Source organism: Crocodylus porosus, unplaced genomic scaffold, assembly GCF_001723895.1.
Source record: "Crocodylus porosus isolate Cpor-Errol unplaced genomic scaffold, CroPor_comp1, whole genome shotgun sequence".
Classification (NCBI taxonomy): Eukaryota; Metazoa; Chordata; order Crocodylia; family Crocodylidae; genus Crocodylus; species Crocodylus porosus.
Window position 1 is genome coordinate 72,330,197 of NW_017728950.1, and position 19,980 is coordinate 72,350,176.

The 19,980-nt window shown below is 43.7% G+C and overlaps 1 protein-coding gene across 4 annotated transcripts in view; it reads left to right on the forward strand.

The window, feature by feature from the left end:
- Window positions 1–19,980, forward strand: part of NTRK2 (neurotrophic receptor tyrosine kinase 2) — a 318,801-nt gene that overhangs the window by 287,996 nt on the left and 10,825 nt on the right. The window lies entirely within an intron of this gene.

Consider the following 19,980-nt stretch of genomic DNA (forward strand, 5'->3'; position numbering starts at 1 on the left):
GAGGGAGCAGCTCTGAGTTGCCAGCTGGGGTTTGCTGCCTGGCTAGAGCTGGAGACAGCAGGTAGAACAGAGACCCCTACCTTGTAGTCCCTCAACTATCCTGTCTGGGGTCCTGGGGGGGAGCAGGGCTTGCCCATGAGGTGAGGGGGCTCAATTCTACCACCCCCTCCAGCTCAGGCCAGGCAAGCCAGCAGCTCAGTGCTCGTGGCCTCCTGCTTTTTGCTTTCCATGGCCTGATCTGGAGTGGAGAGGGAGGGGGAGAGGAGTGTGAAATGGAAACCCCTTGCCTTGGAAGCCAAGCCTGGCTGCACAGGGAACCTGGAGTGGGGCCACAAGTAGGGATGGGGGGTTCTCTCTTCCACCTCCACCTCCAGCCAGGCAGCAAACCCCAGCTGGCAACTCAGAGCTGCTCCCTCCCTCACCTCCCCCTGTTGACAGTCCCAAAGCTGTGGGGGCCAGGGAGCTGGGGAGAAGAACTGTGACCTCAGGCTTGATCCTGCTGGCCAGAAGGACAAGTGCAGGCAGATTTGATCCCCTCCCAACCTAATAGGTGAACACTTGTTGGGTTGGGGATGGGGGTGGTGATCCAACTCATGGCGTTTTGTGTAAAGTACTATGAGTTAGAATTCGGGTCTGAACATCTGTCTGCACCCAATGTGATAGCAATAAGGAAACAAAATGGATACAGATTTTATCATCATCACTCCCCCTCTTTGATGGTTAATTAGTTGCTATTTATATACCAAAAATGTTTGACACTGTTCATATATGCTGAAAGAGATAGTTCTTTTCTTCCTTTTTGTGCTGCTTTTCTTCCTTTTTCTCCTGCTCCTTTACTTGCTCCCAAGAAGTTAGTGTCTCTTGCCCCAAGTTGGAAAACAATGACTTTTAATGGCTTTCCTTCCCATCTGCCATTTACTTTTCCGCCCTGTTGCCATGTTTAGAGAGGATGTGTCTGGTGACATGTAGAAAGATATGTTAATTGATCCCTTAATTGCACTCCTGGAGTGTCAGAATTAATTCAAGCTGGATAACAGATTCAAACATATTGCATCACATACTATACTGTTAATCACCTTTTTCGAATTCTGGTCCATTTATGAACAAGAGGCACTGAAATATCCTAAATGGTTAATTCTCACTTGAAACTCAATAATTCTCACACAAAACTACTGTGGCCTCATGTCACTTTCTAGCCAAGATTTAATGGTGAGTATAACGCCGAGGTCTCATATCTACCAACAGTTAATTACTTTTACAAAATATACTACAGTGCATTTACTACTAGGCTATGAATTATTATGATAAATAATTATAACTAAGCAACATATGTCAAAATTACATAAAGTACAATTCGTAACAGAGTAGTCATGATCTTTTTTTAATCTTGGTTCTTTTCTTGTTAGTTCACAAAATCTAAGAAATCAACTACTGGGCTCCTTGCCTTTCCTTGTTATAATTTAGTGAAATTCCACTGTTCAAAATTTTCAATTAAATTTAAAGGATGAATAAAAGAGTATGTTGACTCTTGAACACAATAAGTTTGGTAGTGTATGTAGTCAGGAGCAACCATCGTGTTTATTATTTCACTTTTAAAAGTCTTGCTGGCTTGTCATAATCTGGCATTTGGATGTATGCAAAAGGTGAAATGGAGGAAAGATAAAGTAGATCCAAAAAGAACTCAAACAATTTTGAGGGGGTGGGAAGGGGAGGGAAGGATAGTGATGCAAAGATGGAATTTCCAGGCTTGTAAGTGGGGAAACAAAAAAAGAGACTTCAGATTACTTATTTTCTACCATTAATTACCCTCAGTTTGGCTGCTAAAATATTTGATTCTGTGGAATACCAGGGAAAGATTGGCCCATAACCACAGCATCAGCGGTTTGGTGTAAATTGAATGAGCTCGGTATGCATATAAGGGAAAAAAAAGCTTTGAGTACTGGCAAGTTTCCTTGAAAGATATAATACCTTTAGGTGGAACAAGAGACCTTGCAGGAATTTTGCATGAGAGATGCAAAGTTTTGGTTTCTGAAAATGAAAGGATTATTCTTTCTGTTGTTGTTTAAGTAAAATAGCCATACTTTGTAACTCAAGCTCTGTGCTCCCTTCGAAGAGTTCCCATGTAAGCAGAAGCATGAGAGGAGAGGAGTGTCATCAAGCCATGAAGCCTGCCCTGCGCAGGAAAGTAGAAGAGTGGGTAGGCAATAGATTGAGCCTTGGTTCTTCAACATACCGCAATGCCTAGTACAACTGAGTGGATAAATGAAGAATATATAAGCTGTGCTAGACTGTGTGTATGTATGTATGTATGCACATTTCCCACTTGTTTTAAGCTAAAAATTGTATTAATTGACGCATGACTAACAAAAAAGAGAGGTCAAGGACTAGATTTCATAGATTTCATAGACATTAGGGCTGGAAGGGACCTTGAAGATCATCAGGTCCAGCCCCCTGCCCCAGGGGCAGGAAGTCAGCAGGGGTCAAAGGACCCTAGCAAGATAAGCATCCAAATATTTCTTAAATGAGTCCAGAGTAGGTGCCTGCACCACTTCTGAAGAGTCTGTTCCAGGCCTTGGGGGCTCAGACGGTAAAGAAACTTTTCCTTATGTCCAGCCTAAAATGGTCATGGAAGAATTTATGACTTGTTCAACCAGGTCCTTGTTATGAGGATGCTGATTGTTCTTAAGTTTGCACTTTACACTTTGAGCCTATTTTTAACATACAGACACAAAGGGGAAAGCTGAACTTTGAGCTTTCGATTTATTTCATAATATTCTTTTGTCTGACTGTTTTCTCCGCCTAAACTGTGTATTAATTCAAGGTTTTTAGTTAATTATATTATCACACTGCTGAAACAAGCAGTGAACGTTCCCCTAAATAGATTATTATTTCTCAAGAGAAAATCATAATCAACTTTTGTTTAGACATGAAGCAAGAATAAAGACATTACCTGACTCAGATCAGAGATAGCCAGATTTCAAGAGCCTTCACTTGGAGAAGGACAGGGATGCCATTGAGATACACTAGGGCAGTGGTCTCCAAACTTTTTTAAATGCGCACCCCTATCAGTAAAAAATTTTTGAGCACGCACCCCCAAGATATGTATATTTATAGAAATAGAAGTTCTAATATTTTCTTCCCGCACTCCAGTGGATTGCCTTGTGCACCCCCTGGGGTGCATACACCCCACTTTGGAGACCACTGCATTAGGGCAGTGATTCTCAACCAGGGTTCTGCGGTACCTTGAGATGTTGCAAAATCCTTTTACGCTAGGGACAGAAGTTATACATAAACCTGTTTAAGTGATCAGAAACTGGTTTAAAATTGTAGCAGAACATAAGTTCAGTGCACATAAACCAGTTTCATAATGGCCAAACCTTTTTTAAGAGAAACCTGGTTGAATGTAGTATCAGACTTAACTGATTTGGGTCAAACTGGTTTATGGAACTTTTGTCCCAGACCCCTTCCTGGTTTAAGTTAAATCAGAATCCCCCAGCATCCCAGCATGCTTTTCAGCCCTGGTTTGCGCTGTGCTGTCTGCTCCAGAGAACAGGACTGGTGGACTCTCAAGACAGGATTCAAGGTGGACTGTCTAGTCAGAGCAGGGGCACCAGTGTGGCCAGATGCCAGCTCAGCATGGCCTCCTAAGACTAAGGGGCAGAGAACGTTTTATTCCCCCTCCCTCCCTCTCCCCAAGGGGGACTGAAGCCAGGGTCTGCATGGCCAAGTGGCAGGGGTGGGTACATGGCCAGGCACTGGCCAGCATGGCCTCACCATCCACCAGCTTTACCCAGGGCTGAGGCTGGGGTTCAGGGCCTGAGCCAGGCCAGCCCACAGGTGCTGCTGAGGGCAGGCATGGAGGGGCTAGCCCAGGCTGGGCCATGGGGCCAGGGCTCTTCCCAGTTGGCTACAGCTCTGTGACAGCTCAACCCAATGCACATGGCTGGTGGCTGGCCGGGCAGCAGCACAGAGGCAACACCTCTGCAACTGTGGGTGGGTGCTAGCTACACTGGCTGCATGGGTTGTGTCCGTGGCTGCCCAGGCTGGCTCCAAGACACTGGCAGGCCTGGAGCTCAGCAGATGCCCACTGGGGGGATCATCTGCCTACAGCCGCAGCCATAAGGGAGCACACAGAGCCCGCCATCCCCCACCCCAACAGCAAGGGAGGAGGAGGGGAAAAGCCCTCTGTGACAGCCTGACCCATGGCAGCACCATGCAGAGCCCCCTTCCCTGCCCTGAAGCAGGGGAGGAGGAGAAAGGGGAGAGCCCTGCCCTCCACAGCAGTTCCCCGGCAGCCCATCCCAGCTCCCCAGGCCTAGGCCAGGCCGGGCTGTCATGGAGCTGCCTTGGGGCTCAGGGCTGAAGAGGCACAGCACTGGGCCCCACTGTCGGGCAGGCAGGGGGAAACCGGCTGCTGCAGAACAGGGGGAGAAAAACTGCTCCCAGCTCCCCATGCCTTGGCTGTGCCAGGCTATCAGGGAGCTGCTGTGACAGGCAAGGTTCTCCCCGTCCTCTTCTTACCCTGCCACAGGGCAAGAGCTGGGGTCTGGCCATGCCTCTGCTTTCACTGCTCAGTGCCAGCTGTGGGCTGGGGTCTGGCTACACTCCCAATCTGAAAAGCCTGGCAGGGGCTGCTTCCCCCATCCTTCTCCAGGCACACCTGGGCTGGGGTCCCTACAGGCCAGGGTGGAGGTTTAAACCCCTCCCCAATCATAATACTCAGGCCTGCCAGGTCCTACCCCCCATCCAGCTCAGCTTCTTTTGGCCACTGCGGAAGAGAAGGGAGGGTTTGCTTTAATGCCCCCTGCACCGCACCCCCGGCTTCTGGCCTGAGCCACTGGAAGCATTTGTTTGCAGTTCCAAAATCAAAGTGAATGTCTATTTACTTGCAAAATGGTTCAATCTACCTAGGTCAGACTAACCTGCAAAGTTTGAATCAGTTCAGGCTTGGGCTTTTTGAATACCTGTACTAGCTTTAAGGGCCATGGGGTGCCACACAATATCAGTGCTGTTAGGTGTGCAAACACCTCCACATGATTTACAAGATAAACCCAGAGTTTTTAAATAGGAATCCATCAGGTCAAAAATACTCTGATTTCTTGTAGACTTGGAAATGGTTCGGCCCAAGTTTTAGAGCAGTGTTTCCCAAAATTTTCACCCCATGGCACACTTACCTAAATAAAAAAGCACCTCAGCACAGCGGACGTGGAGTGCAGGGGAGGGAGGGGGCCATCCAGACACTGATGCGGGGGACTTGACACACAGCCAGCCAGATGCTGATGGGGAGGGGTAGTGCACAGTTGGCATTTTGGGCTGGAGCCATGCCCCCTGCCTGGCTGGAGCTATGCTTCCTGTCTGTCTGTGTCTACAACACCAGCAGGCAGGGGACATGGCTCCAGCCAGGCAGGGGGCGTGGCCCCAGCCCGACATGCTGTGGCACACCTGGACGTGTCTGACGGCACACCAGTCGGGAAACACTGGTTTAGAAGCTGGAAGAAAACTGTCTTGGTATAAGAATTTGCAGATCAGTGACTGTGTTAAGCAAAAGGAATTGTGGTAATTCCAGTGCCATTGAAAACACAGGAAAACGTAAGATTCGCCAAACAGAAAATGACCAAGTTGAAAGGAGGATCTCCACTGCTAAGAATTAAGGCAGAAAAGTGAACAGGGAGGCAGCAAATGTTATTCAAATGCTGTGAAACTTTCTTACAGTTGTTTAGGCCAAGCTTTCCTGTCTTTTGTGTCCAAGTGTAATATATGCATCGTAGCTTAAAGAATAAACAGAAATATGTATTTGAGAAGAGAAAATTGATTTTAAAAAATCATACAAGAAGAAAGCATAAATGATAATTGTCTAGCCTCTCTGTAATACCAGAATCACCATCTACTTCTGTTTCACAGCCATGCTGTTGTAGAATTAATACATTTATTTCAACTCACGTAACTATGTCATGGCACAAGGAAGGTGTTAAATGTTAGACTTCAGTGTGTGGAAGGTGGCAAGGATATTTTTTCTACTCATCCTTCCTTGGTATTTTTCCCTTCATAGTTTCCATTTTATTGTGAGAGAAAAGCACAAGAAAAACAGGAGAGCCTTAAGAAGCAACAGAGGCTTTTTGTCACCATGCTCATCATGCTAATCTCAGGGTCTTGAATCCTCCAACAAATGTCTCCTCAGGTTGAATGGTTAGATTGAATAACCTTAGATGCTTTGGCTGGTTGTTCCCTTGACCTTCGGAGACTGATGATAACTTAGAGCAATAATTCTCAGGGTGGTGCCACAGCACCTTCTTTGAAGGGCTCTACAAGATGTGAGGAGATAAGCAGATAAGGGCAGGCTCAAGGCTGTCTCTGCCTGGTCAGTTCCCCCCTCCCACTGCTCAGCCTCTCTGCAAGGAGGTAAGCACTGTAATAGATGGGGGGGGAGGCGTGTTTAAATTGAGTGCCACAGAATTTATGGATTGGTAGGTACTTCATGTCAAATGAGGAGTGCCTTGAGTCCAGTATGGGATGCCTCGAGTGCAAAAAAGGTGAAAATCACTGACTTAGAGAACCAGAGAAATTATGGGCCAGAATGTGCCTCATGCTGCATAACTGTGCAAGGAAAGGGAAGAGTGCACAAATAAACCCTGCTCTCTTAGGTTGCTGTGCCTCTGTGCTGTCTTGGTGCATGTGGTGATTTTCACTGAATGGCCAGTCTGGCGCTAGGTGACTTGCTCAACATCATACAGAAAATCACTGGCAGAGTGGTGTAGAACCGGTAGACCCTAGACTCTGTTTTTTAAGCCTTTCCCTTATGAGACATTCCCTGTCATTTAGAGATTTGTGGAGTTAAAAAGGTCTCATTTTGTTGCCTTATGTGACTAGTAGCTACTTTGACGAGCTATGTATTTGTAAATCATGTAAAAATTAAACCATCAAGAACTGTGAGTGGGGAGTATCCAACTAAATTCCAAGGCCTAGAACATCTGAGGCCACACTGTGTAGATTATATAAATGCTTTTGTGATTCCTAGGGGAAGAGTAAAGCTGTGCATAGAGCTCATTCCCCTTACAACCCTTATTCTCCCATGATGTAACTTGACATGACGGATGGTGTCAGGCAAGCTACGTTAACCTGCAATAAATTTGATAAAACTTGGTTTTCAGCAAGAGAAAACATAGGGGGAGGGTTGTTATCTTCTGTATTCAGAGGACAATTTTAAGCCTTCATATTGTGAAGAAAGATTTCCACTTAAATCTACTGATTGAATTGCACTCTGCTTAGCTTTCTCAGGGTCTGAACTAAAGAAATTGTTGACAAAGTACTTATAATTAGTACAATATATCATTACACCTGAACTTCCAGCAAGAATAATTTTAATTTAGAGTCATGACCCTAATGTAGAAATTGCAGACATTGTGTTTTCAAGACGCATCTGATCCTCTTCAAACCTAACAGCACAGACACTACAGGGTTAATAAGAAAGGTTGGATTTGATGGTTTGTAAACTGTTTGCTTTAAAACCTGCAGAGGCAATATATGTGGTTCATTAATATTGTATTCTGAAATAGTTTTGCAAATGGATTGGATGTCAGATGATCATCCTCAGGCCTGTGAGGATCTGCTGAATTTTAACAAGCATTCACAGCTAGTATGCAGGCAGTACTTTGAACTGCAGTATTTAAACCATCAGACTTCTTGCTGCTTAGGTGGAGCTTCTGGTAGGAAGCAAATGGAATGGTGGCTGCTTGATAACAAAAGAAAGGGTGGAATTTTCCATGTCTGTATGGGAGCTCATAATATTGGTGCTGGAAATGTAAAGGCATATCTGAGTGCTGGAGCTTAGCAAAACATAACATGTTTTAGGAAGAAGTCTTCTGGCCCAATATAACAGTCATCTTGTGAATTATGTTTATCCCATCTTTCTGGTTTTTCATACTGGGCCTAAATCTTCTCCATTGCCAGAAAGGAGTCTAAGGGTCTTGTCACACATTACATGCAGAATGTGTTAGTTGCACTGAAGTGCTCAAGCGGTAAGACATGTGCTAAGTGTCATTGTAGTGTAGCAAAGTTAGGGCTTTCTCAGCAAAGTATATCTCTACATCATATTATCAAGCATTGAGCTTCTCTGTCCAACTGCTCCACAGAGGTAATGCAGGCAGGAGACTCTGGTGCAGTGTGGGGCCTGGAAGCAACAAACAGCTGTTAGAATAATACTTACATTTCTGAGCTGTATTGTAGGTGGGATAACCTCACTTGGAAAACGCAAAGCTCAAGAACTAGCGAACAAGAGCTGTTTGTCACTCCCAGTGCTCTCAGTGTCCCTGGGTCTTCAAGGGCTCTGGTGATTTAGGATGTGTTGTATTTAGATCATAGTAAGCATTACCATATGACTGCTCAGAAAACGGTCTAACTTGTAATAATGATTACTACAATCTAAAAAAAACACATCCTAAGAATAATGGTAGACAAGAGCTTAGGTGAATCATGAGTTAATCAAAATAGTCTTGTTCAGGTTCCTTTTCCTGTAACTTTATCCCTATGTGCATTATCTTTAGTTTTGATGGAAATCCTTATTTATTCTCGACATGAGCAAAGATTGCCATTGGAACATAAAATGAATGGGCTTTTTCTTTAAATGGATATACCCTTAAAGCCTGAGGCATCTCAGAGATGACTTATTCCACTTACAGGGTTGTAGTTTTTCACTCTGTTAACCTTTCTTCAATTCTTCTGCCTCCATGTGACAGAAATGGAACCTTTCTTTATAGTCGGAGAATATGAACCACGTGACCTTTTTCATAGCCATGTCAGTTCATAGCCCTATTTACACCTCATTGTGCTCCCTTGGCATAGTAAGACCTACATAACATTATTACTGCTAAAGTAATAAGCTGTTTATAAGTTTGTTTATAGCTGACCATGTACTCTGTACTGTACAAGAGACAAAGATAAATGTTGTCTCTGTGCTATAAGCCTACTATCTGAAAAGCTATTTGGAAGATATTTTATTGAACTACAAGATATAAATGATCACTCGGGTATTTTTATTACTTTTTCTACGCCAGCTTCATTTGGACCTTTCGATAAACTGTTCATCAGCCCTCAAGAGAATTTTTTTGTCATGTTTGGTAGTCTTTATGAAGTACATTTTCAATGTGAGGTTATCCCATCTACAGAACAGATGAGAGGCAAATACTGTCTGACCAGTGGGTGCCGGCACATGATCTGAGCTGATGTTATGCAATTAAATACAAAATTTACATAGTGCAATAAACTCTCACTGTAGATGCAGCATTGCCCTTCTGACGTGGCCACTGTTAGAATGAATTAATAACAGTAGAACAAAGATGGGTACAAATAAGGTGAGGTGAAATTTGAAAGTGGACAACTTTTCAGCATCTCTTTAGCCACCGACATAGAGTCTACTTTCTTTCATAATTCAGGAAACCGCACTGTGGAGTAATGTCACTTGTAATTCTAACCAAGGTTGTGAAAGTAATCTATTACCCTCCTGCTAGTGGACATACCAGAATTGATTATATTTTAGGAGGAGAACTTGCCTTTATTTGCAAGGCCAGGGTATGGAAGAAATGAAAAAGACACATTGATTTTTCTTATATGAAGAGAGACATTTGCCAGCATTTTATGAGAAGGAGAAAAGGCATGCTTACCAAGAGGCAAGATGTTTTTACAGTAAGCAATAAGACATGACAGACAGGACATTTCTTTGCAATTATAGCATGGTTTAGATGGGGTTGTAAGTCACAAGGCCAAAAGATGAACAAAAAACCAGCCCTGGAGTTCTAAAATCACCCTGGGGATATTCAAACCTTGGGTGCATCCAAGGGAGTTTTGTCCTTCCAAGAACGGTGAAAATGGAAATAGCTTGGTTGGGGTAGAGGGATAGATGGCGCTCAGCTCAGGGGGTGGCATGAGCGGTTGGACTTTTCCCTGGGCTATGCTCTGAACACATCCAGATTTCACTGGATTGGGTTAACCTATTCCTGATCTCAGTTAGTTCACCTACTCAGGCCCACCATTTTTGGCCTGATTTAAGCCCCTCAAATGCATGCATAGATGGGCATTTAGATCAAACTAACCCTAAATAGATCTGTCTAATTGTAACATCTGTATATACTCCTTGACATGCACTACAAACCATCCTATACAAATTTATAATCTAACCTCTTAGTAAAACTACCATCAACCCTGATACAACATAAGACATAACACCCAAACCTGCCATAGGTAAAGCAGGGGAACTGCCACAGCCAACATCCTGCTCCTGTAAAAAGTAGTGAATTTATGCTCAAGAAATCATGGCTCCAGAGCTCCTTTCCCTTGCTGCTGAATTTGGGAGATGGGAGAGGAAAGGGAAAGATGAACACCAGCAACATTCACCCCATGAGCTCCAGAGCCATGAAAGCAGAAACTCCAGCCAGATCTTGCACTGATTAGCTGTGAGCTTAGAGCTCAATGCTCATGTGGAGCTCTGCCAGCAGCCTGCATGAGTTCTTCTTTTTCTCTTCTATAGTTCATTTCCCACTTTGTATATCATTAATGTGGCAGAGCCACACAACTACTTTATCACTGACACTTGCCAGATCCTCATCCTGGGTGCATGGGTGTGCTGCACACATGAGAAGGTGGTCAGGAGTATATGATGCAACACCACACTGACCTATTGTACTGTCCTTTAAGGCAATCTTAGAGAGTTTGGCATTAAAATGTCCAGTTCCAGAGTGAATCCTGTTTAGTTTAATTCATACATTGCAGGGGAGTTCAAACCCAGGTAGACAGAGTGTTGGGTTGCTTATGAAATGTTTGAGATGAGAATCAGTTTCATCCCACTTTTTGTGGTGGTGTTCAAGTGCCAATAGGGTGCTGTTCCCACCTCCACACTGTTGCAGCAATACATGCACCTCCTATCTGAGTGAGTTTCTTGACTTTAGTCACTTATGTACTGGTTGCTCTAAGACTTCATCAAGCAGGTACTCCTGGTTTTGTTGAACAAGGCCAAGGCCACTGAGTAAGGCCAAGGCAGTTTCTAATTTATGGATGGACTTATCAAAGGTGATCAGGGCCAGGTCATCTGCATAGGTGTACTTTTAAGCTGTGGTGAGTGGAATGTCAGATACAGATATTAAAAAGGGTGGGTGATAGCACTGACCCTTGTGGTACCCCGTTATGCAGATGCTTGTATGTGCTTCTATGTACTCTACTGGTAGACAGGATGCAGGATCTGTTTGATATTATATTAGTGATAAAGGCCACCATTCTCCTATCTTTAGTAGTTTATACTCTAGCCCTTTCAGCCAGATGGTATCATATGCAGGTGTTAGATCTACCAGCACAGTACCTGCTTTTCCCCTACTTTGAAAACCATCTTCAATGCTGGTGTTAGTAGGACTGGTAGGACTTTGGGTCTAAGAGTTTCTCTAGGTGGTTTGTACACCTTCATAATGTTGTAATTGCTTTGTTTTACAGCAGTCAATTGTGTTATGCTATCTGCTGGGGATGTTTTAGGTTTCTCCTACCCAATACCAGCTTTAATGAAGGCAGTGAGGCCATGATGTTTACTTGAAACATGAGTAGCCAAGCAGTAGCATCTGCACTTCAGTTTGTCATGTGTGTCTCTTGTGCCAGTACAATAACTGGTTTGTATTTGGCAGTCAGCTGTTCCCAGACAATGTTCTTGAAGGACATGAAGCCCTGTGTGTCCATGGAGGATGCAGGCACTGCTATTCCTTGAAGAAGGTCAAGCTGTATCATAACAATACGTTTATGATGGTAGATGATAGATAAATAGGTTGAAAGTAGTTTGACACAGTTCGCTTATATAACTACTAATAGGACGCTGCGTAAAGGCCTGTGTCCTGTGCCGCACATGAGTTCAGAGCATGTGCATGCCGCAACCAAAGTCAGGAGGTGCTGCACCCCTACCCCATTCCTGTATCTGCTACTGCCTGTGTTGGTGAACTACTGGCTCAGGTTAAGTAAATTAACTATTTAGACAAATTCTATTAATTCTGAGTGCATGTATGGCAGGCATTTAGTGGGATGAGATAGAGGCAAAAGGGAAAAAATGGGAAGTGATCGGGAGCAAATAAGACTGGAAGGGGTTTTTAAGTTTTTTTCAAAATTCAATAACCCTGCCAACAATAGAAATTCTCTTTTAGATATAGTTTTAGATATATTTTTCCTTCCCTTAGATTTCACTTAAAATGAATTTCAAATATGGGTAGTATGGAGCTGCAGTTAGCCACTCTAGTGGTGGTGATCTTTACTTACTAGTTTCACAGTTGTTAGGGGCTGGAAGAGACCTTAGAGATCATCGGATCCAGCCCCCATGCGCTTGGGCAGGAAAGACTGCAGGGATCAGATGGCCCCAGCAAGCTGGGCCTCAAGCCATGTTAGTATTTTGAGGCTTCAGCCAGTTCAGGACCCACTTTGTGCTGGGTCTTTAGTAATGATAAAGGAAAGGCCGTATTTACCTCAAAAATATTGTTCTAAATTTTTTCTCTTAATAATGGATCAGGCAGTGGGAATGTTCAGTAAATATGAGGTTTTAATCAAAGCACGGAAATGTGATTGAGAATGGATGAGTAAGAATGGCCCATATGATTGTTTTTGTAAGTACAAGCAAGCTTATAAAGAGGAAAATAATTACAAAGAGCTTCAGATTTCTAAACACCATTGTAACCTCATTCTGCCTAACTGTCAGTAATTGTCATGCCTATGTATATACCAGGAAAACAACTTGGGGGGGTAACCTTTTCCCAAGACAATAGTTCTCACCTAAGCAGAGTAAACTGAAGGCTTAAAAGGTTTGTTTCTTCTGGTATGTGGAGCAAGCATGTCTGTCACGCACAGAGAAAGCACTAAAATGATGTGGGGCTTCTGCATCAATTCAGTGGTGGGGGGCTTCTTTGTTGACAGGGGTTTGCATGCATGGTGGCCTCTGGAAGAAACCAAGGCAGCAACTAGATCAGAAGATCCAGCCCACCATGGAGTTAGAGTGGTGTGATTTTGGCAGCCACTCCTACAGGCTGTTGACCACCAGCAGATGCAGTGCACTGTGGGACATTTTTGCAGTGCATTCCGTGATGCTGGAACAACACCAAAGGAAAACTATGGACATTCGGCATTAGTGTCCCCAATTCCTTTTTCTGCATCTCATAACGGTTCTTGTATCCTTCAATTTTCATGCTATTTTTAAAATGTCATAGTACTTTGCCTTCATCTGTGTCATCAGCATGCATCTTGCACAAGTCGCTAGAGGGGCTGGACAACTCTTCTGTGAAAGACAGGAAATGACCTTACATTGTCTAAAATGTGACAATATGTTTGTATTTGAAATATTGTGGCAGTCTTTCCTTTAGAGGTGTTTCTTTTGAGGACAGCCTCAAGTTACATCAGTTTAGTATACCAGGTCATTCCCTGTTGGTTTTTTATGTTTAGCAGAAGCTAATGGCCAGAGGGCACCTAGTAAGTTCTCACCTCTGCATATCAGCACTTGGAAACAAAGATGGAAGTCTTGTAGGCATTGTGTAGATGTGTAGCTTTAAATAGAAAACAAACCATCATAATACAATTGTCCTGAAGTATCCAAGAAAATATACCACCAATTTCTCAACAAAATTGTCATTTTAGAAGTACTGTAAATACTACAGCTACAAAACAGATATTAAATTGATGGCTTAAATAAAGCTGTTATTAACATTACACATTATTAGTGCTAAAAGTTATTAATTTTAAACTTGTCATAACCTTAGTGAGAGTGAGCAATATTTACCTGAAGTGTTAGTCTACTTAATGTGTGACTTTTTAAGTGATGTGCATACATCTCTAGCAGTACAATAATATACTAGACGGTTTGGACCCAGTTCTGTCAGGTGCTGTGTGACTAATGAAAAGCATCTATTTGATGGGATTAAAGAGACCTCAGCACCAAAAGCTCAGCACTTTACAGGAATTGATCCTACACTAATATTGTCACACATTGATTCTTCTTGGGAAACTCCCATTGATTTTCTAAAGAGTTTATCAAAGGGCACAGAAGAGAGGAGGTGTGGTTATGTGCAGAGAATGGGTTGCTTTCCTAGGAGGCAAAGGTTTTGCTCTGAGGTATGTGAAAAATGTGATTACACCTAGTGAGTGAGATTTACTTAGCTACTGAAGGTTTGATACATATAGCACCAGTGCAAAAAATGGACTCAAAACCCTTCACATGCCAAAGATGAATTACTGTTGCAGTAATTTACTTGTCAACTGTTATGTGCCCATCACTTTGAATTGCATGAAGTGCAATTCTGCTTCTCTGTGCCTCAGTTTTCCTCTCTGGGTGTGGGATTTGTGCACCTTAATAACTTGCTATTAAAGTGCTTTGAGATCCTGAAATCTATACATCATATACCACATAACCCACATAGTTATGTTCCTTAGTCTTCACAAGGGTGTGTGAATCACATGGAGATCATATATAATGGCAGCAGACAGCTGCACAGGACTACTGAGGTGCTCCAGCTGTTTGCTGAAGCTTTTATTTCAAAGCTTTTATTTATTTTTATTTACTTCTCCCATCAGCTGTCTGTGACTGCTGGTGAGCTCCTGTTGAGCAGAGAAGAGGAATTCTTAGAAATAAAAGCCTCAGTAAAGAGTTATGTGGCTCATCCTTTACTTAACAAATTGCTGCAAATTAAACAGGTCGCAGACTGCCCTGTTCAATGACCTGGAGTCTATGATATCAATTCTAATATGAATCATGTACTCCAAGCATCAGTTGGATGATTGCATGCATGGACTTTATTTTGGAAAGAAGAGACTCCATTCACCTCTATTGCCATATGTGCAGTTAACATTCTTGCACTAGTAAAAGTTTTTGCTTCGGGCCTGATCAAGAGTGAGCAGTGAACGGTGTGGGGATGGGGTGGGCTGTGGAGGAACCTGCAAAATTAAAGGAGCTGCCATGCACCTCACTCCCACCAATTTTTGCAGGTTCCCCCGTGCTGCTCCCCACCCCCCAACTGCTCACTGCTTACTCCTGATCAGCCCCAAGGCAGAAACCACAGTTTTAAATATGGTGCTGTTTTTGCCTCCTGGATGGTCAGCAACAGACCGTGGGGCTGCCAGGGCCCCTTGTCCAATCAGCAGCAAGCAGCAAAAACAGCGCCATATTTAAAACTGTGGTTTTTGCCTCTCCTCACTGATCATGTGTGAATGGCAATCAGTGGGGATCCTCTGTGAATCACTGGTGGTGGGACGCATAGGAGGAACCTTCAAAATCAAAGGAGCCAGTGTGCAGCCTACTCCCACCATGAATTTGGTAGGTTCCTTGTGGCAGAAAGGCTGCAGATACTCTCCTGGTCATAACTGGGGCCCTGCAGGGTTCGGTCCTTGGACCTGTACTCTTCAATGTCTTCATCAGTGACTTGGATGTGGGTGTGAAGTGTACTCTGTCCAAGTTTGCGGATGATACTAAATTGTGGGAGGAAGTGCACACTCTGGAGAGTAAGGAACAATTGCAGGCAGACCTGGGCAGGTTAGAAAAGTGGGCAGTACACAATAGGATGCAGTACAACAAGGACAAATGCAGAGTGCTGTACCTAAGGTGCAAAAATATCCAGCACACCTACTGGCTAGGAAATGACCCTCTCAGCAGCACAGAAGTGGAAAGGGATCTTGAAGTCATAGTGGACTCCAAGATGAATGTGAATCGTCAGTGTGACAAAATCATCAACTAAGCTAACCATACTTTATCATGATTCAGCAGATGCATGACAAATAGATCCACAGAGGTGATACCTTCTCTCTATGCAGCATTGGTCAGACAGCAGTTGGAGTACTGCATCCAGTTTTGGGCACTGTACTTCAAGAAAGATATTGATAGACTTGAGATGCTCCAGAGGAGGGCCACTCGCATGATCAGGGGCTTACAGCACAAGCCCTATGAGGAGAGACTAAGGGACCTGGACTTCTTCAACCTCCACAAGAGAAGGCTGAGAGGTGATCTTTTAGCCACCTACAAATTCATTAGGGGGATGCAGCAAGGGATCGGAGATGCTGTGTTCACCAGGACGCCTCTTGGGGTAACAAGGAACAATAGTCACAAACTGACGGCGAGCAGATTTCGGCTAGACATCAGGAAAAACTTCTTCATGGTGAAGGTGGCCAAAATTTGGAATGGGCTTCCAAGGGAGGTGGTGCCCTACCTTGGAGGTCTTTAAGAGGAGGCTGGATAGGCATCTGGCTGGGGTCATCTGAGCCCAGCACTCTTTCCTGCCTAGGCAGGGAGTCAAACTGGATGATCTGTTGAGGTCCCTTCTGACCTTAGGATCTATGAATCTAGGAAACTGGAGCAGGAAAGATTTCTCTCTGGTAAGCAAATAGACCCCTGGGAATAGGAACTTATATGCATAGTATAAACTCCCCAAGAATCCAATGGATAATGTATATAAATGGCCAGATAAGAAACTATATATATATAAGGCATGAGATCTAGTGTCTGTCTTAAGTTTTTCTTGAGCATAGGGAATGATTACCTAGCAGGAGAGTATCCATAATCAAGATGGTAGTTTTCCACAAGTTGGTTCTCCCACGGTGAAACCTGTCCATTGCGCCCGAGGCAGGCTGGCCACTGCGAGTTTCCCTGAACTGAAGGAAACTTGACTGTAAAATTTTGTTGCAAATGGGTGATTGTGTTCATGCTCCCCTCATGGCTTGGTCCATGGCCTTTTGGCTGTGAGCAAACAAGACTAGGAGGCATCTGAACCCCAAGGCCTCCAGGATTGGGGCTTGCATGTAAGATGTCTGCCATAGATTTGGGGAGTTTCTGAAGCCCTGGAATGATGGGTCTGGGAAGGATGATACTTGCTTGGTGGTAGAGCCACACAGACTTGAACAATTGAGCTCTTCTCAGCTGAACTTTGGAGCTTGACTATTAGGCTTTGCCCTACAGAATTTGGACCTGTTTTGGCCTTTAAAATGAAAAACAGAAAACAAAGCAAACAAACAAATTTAAGGCCGTCAGCTAGGAGGCTGAGTGAAACAGGTTGACAGGAGAAGTTGCAGAGGAAAGAAGTGCTTTCTGATCTCTTGAGCTGAGTAGGAGTTGCATTATTAGGTTTAAGATGCAAGGTAAAATCAGATTATTACTCTAATATTTTCTGTCATTTGTTATTGGTATTGTTGTTTGTTTATTGTCATATTATTTGTAATTGCATATTGTTATATATATTGTTATATTGGAGTAGGCTACCTAGAGAAATTGTGGGATCTCCATCCTTGGAATTTTTCAAGAGCAGGTTAGACAGACACTTGGCTGGGATGGTGAAACCCTTGGCTGGGTATAGTCAGAGATGATCCTTCCTTGGACAAGGGGGCTGACTAGATGACCCTGTGAGGTTCCTTCTCCTTCCAGCCATACTTATTATTGGCAGTGATAAAGGTGATTTTAGAACATTTGACCATATAAGGAGATGTCATCCAAGGAAGTAGTGATCTATTATTTCTGATCACATGAATGGACCGGGGTGTCATTTTTCCAGCTGGCAAAATCCCCTCTGCTAAGAGCTGGCAAGACATGGCTGAAGCATGGAAAGCTGAGGTGCCGTCTATCAGGGAGGTGACCTCTGGGGTATCTCAATCTGTTCTCAGTTGTCAACCAGCAGAGTGTGTCTCAACCTTGGGAGTGCATCTCAAAGGCACATCTGACAGAATCCAAAGTTAAGGGCTGTCACACATACTTGAAGCATTTATATAACAATGTCCTAAATTATTATGATTTTTTAATCAAAAACTTATTGTTGGATGTTTAATGATTGATCATTAATAAAATAAATATGCATTTGTAGAAACCCTGATTGACCTAAACCTGAAAACAGTTGATTTCAGTAGTTCATTCAGTGCAGGGTCTCACAGTGTTGATTCCTTCATCTATATACAATGATGTAAGGATGGAACTACTCCAATAATACCCAGCTTTTTACATCGGCAGCCTTAAAACACCTTCCAAAGGAGGTCAGTACCATTATCTCCTTTAAATCAATGGGGAAAGTGAAGCATGGAGAGATGAAATGACTTGTCCACAGCAATTCAGAGAGCCACAATAAAACCAGGTCTCCTGAGTCCCACTCCATTGCTCTGTTTGCTAGACCACCATGCCCTATGATCTGTTCAAGTGTCATTACTAATGAATCAGTATTGCCAGTTATTGGTAAGAGAGACAGCTAGAATTCTAACATTTTGGTCATCAAAATATTGGATGTGCACTAGTCATGCATCAAAATGGTATCAGTAATGTTTATTATGATGAATGTTGCTGGCAAATTAGTGTACAGTCCTACCAAAGTATAGTTTGGTTCTGAGGCCACTGATCAGTGGGAAAAGAAAGGGGAAACTTCTTTTTTTTAAATCATTTCATAAACCTCGTGTCATGAATATGACCAATAACAAAATAAATGACAGCACCATATTTTACAGTTTATAACTTTCATTAATTTTTAAGAAATGGCTCAAAGAACTTGCTGAAACCAAACAATCATGGAGGCTGTATGATGAGCAGATCTAAGAGCTATTTTAATATTTAATGAGGCCAAAAGCCTCTTACCACTAATCATCTTTTAATGGTACTTGCCCTTTGGCCTGATATATGCCTGTGTTTCTAAGGGACTAACGTTTTTGTCTTTCTAATGAATTATCATTCGTACAGTGAGTAAACGCAGTGGGCTGAAGCTGTTTGTGTGCATCTCCAGTTTAGTTTCTGATAAAGTGAGAAGATGAAGCTTTGTTTGCATTCCTGATTCTTAATAACACATTACTTAAAACGGGGGTGTCAGAGATACAGCCCATGGTCAAGATCCAGCCTGCAGAGCCCTATCATCCAGCAGCATGCGTCTGAGTCTCAGACTGGCTCCACACACTACATGCAACACATGCTGACCCCAGCCCTGCACACTGCATGCAGCACATGGAGCAGGTCTCATGTAGGCTACATGTGATAAGCGGGGCTGGTCCAAGGCAAACACTGCATTCAGTGCTCACACCAAACCAGCTCTGTGTGCTGGTTCTGGAGCTGGTCCAGATTGGGTCCACGATTAATCCCTTGCTCTAGATCCAGCTGCTTGTGGCTCATGGGGCTGGAGCTGGCACACATGGGGCCAGTGCAAGTCACACACACTGGCTTTGGCATGTGATGTGGGGCTGGTCTTTGGGCCTGATCTGGGCCAACCCTGGATCCAGCAGGGAGATCTGAGCTGGCACAGGCTGCGTGCAGTGCATGGGGTTGGTGCAGCCAGCTTATGGGCCCAACCTCTGGACCAGCCTTTTACTCTTCATCTGGAGCTGCATGAGTTTGATATCCCTGACTTAAAACATTATTTCCATACTGTGTGGTACCTCACCACCAGAGAATTATCCTTGTTGCTTAATTAAATATTACAACATCCAAACATAACCAGATGGGTCACTGGTGGAACAGTAGGGTTCAGCAAAGTACAAACCCAAGTGTATATGTCCATCTTTAGTCCACAGAGTACTTAAGCACATGATAAAACGTGAGTATTTTCTTAAGTCCAATTGAAATCAGTAAGAGGTGGGCCCCAGTTTAGAAAGGTGCTTAAGCATCTGATGATGTGGTATGCACACAGTCACAGTCAGGGTTTAAATTACACTTGGACTCTTGGGGCAGGGTGGCAGGGTCTGCAGCAGTGGCAGCCGGAAGGAGCCACCGCTGCTGCCCCCTGAGCTGCTTAGAAAGGCACGGGGCAGGCCAGGGCTCTCATCTCTTATGGGGGAGCTTTTCAGGGTTCTCATCTCTTATGGGGGACTCAGCACCCCGGATCCCCCATATTTTAAACCTTGAAATAGCCTGGCACAGATGTAAGAAATCCTGACTTTCAGACACCACATGCAACCCAGAGATTCCTCTCTTTCCCATTTTGTTTTGATTGAGGGTCAGAGGAAGAGTGCCTAGTAATAAAACAAAGGGACAGCAAT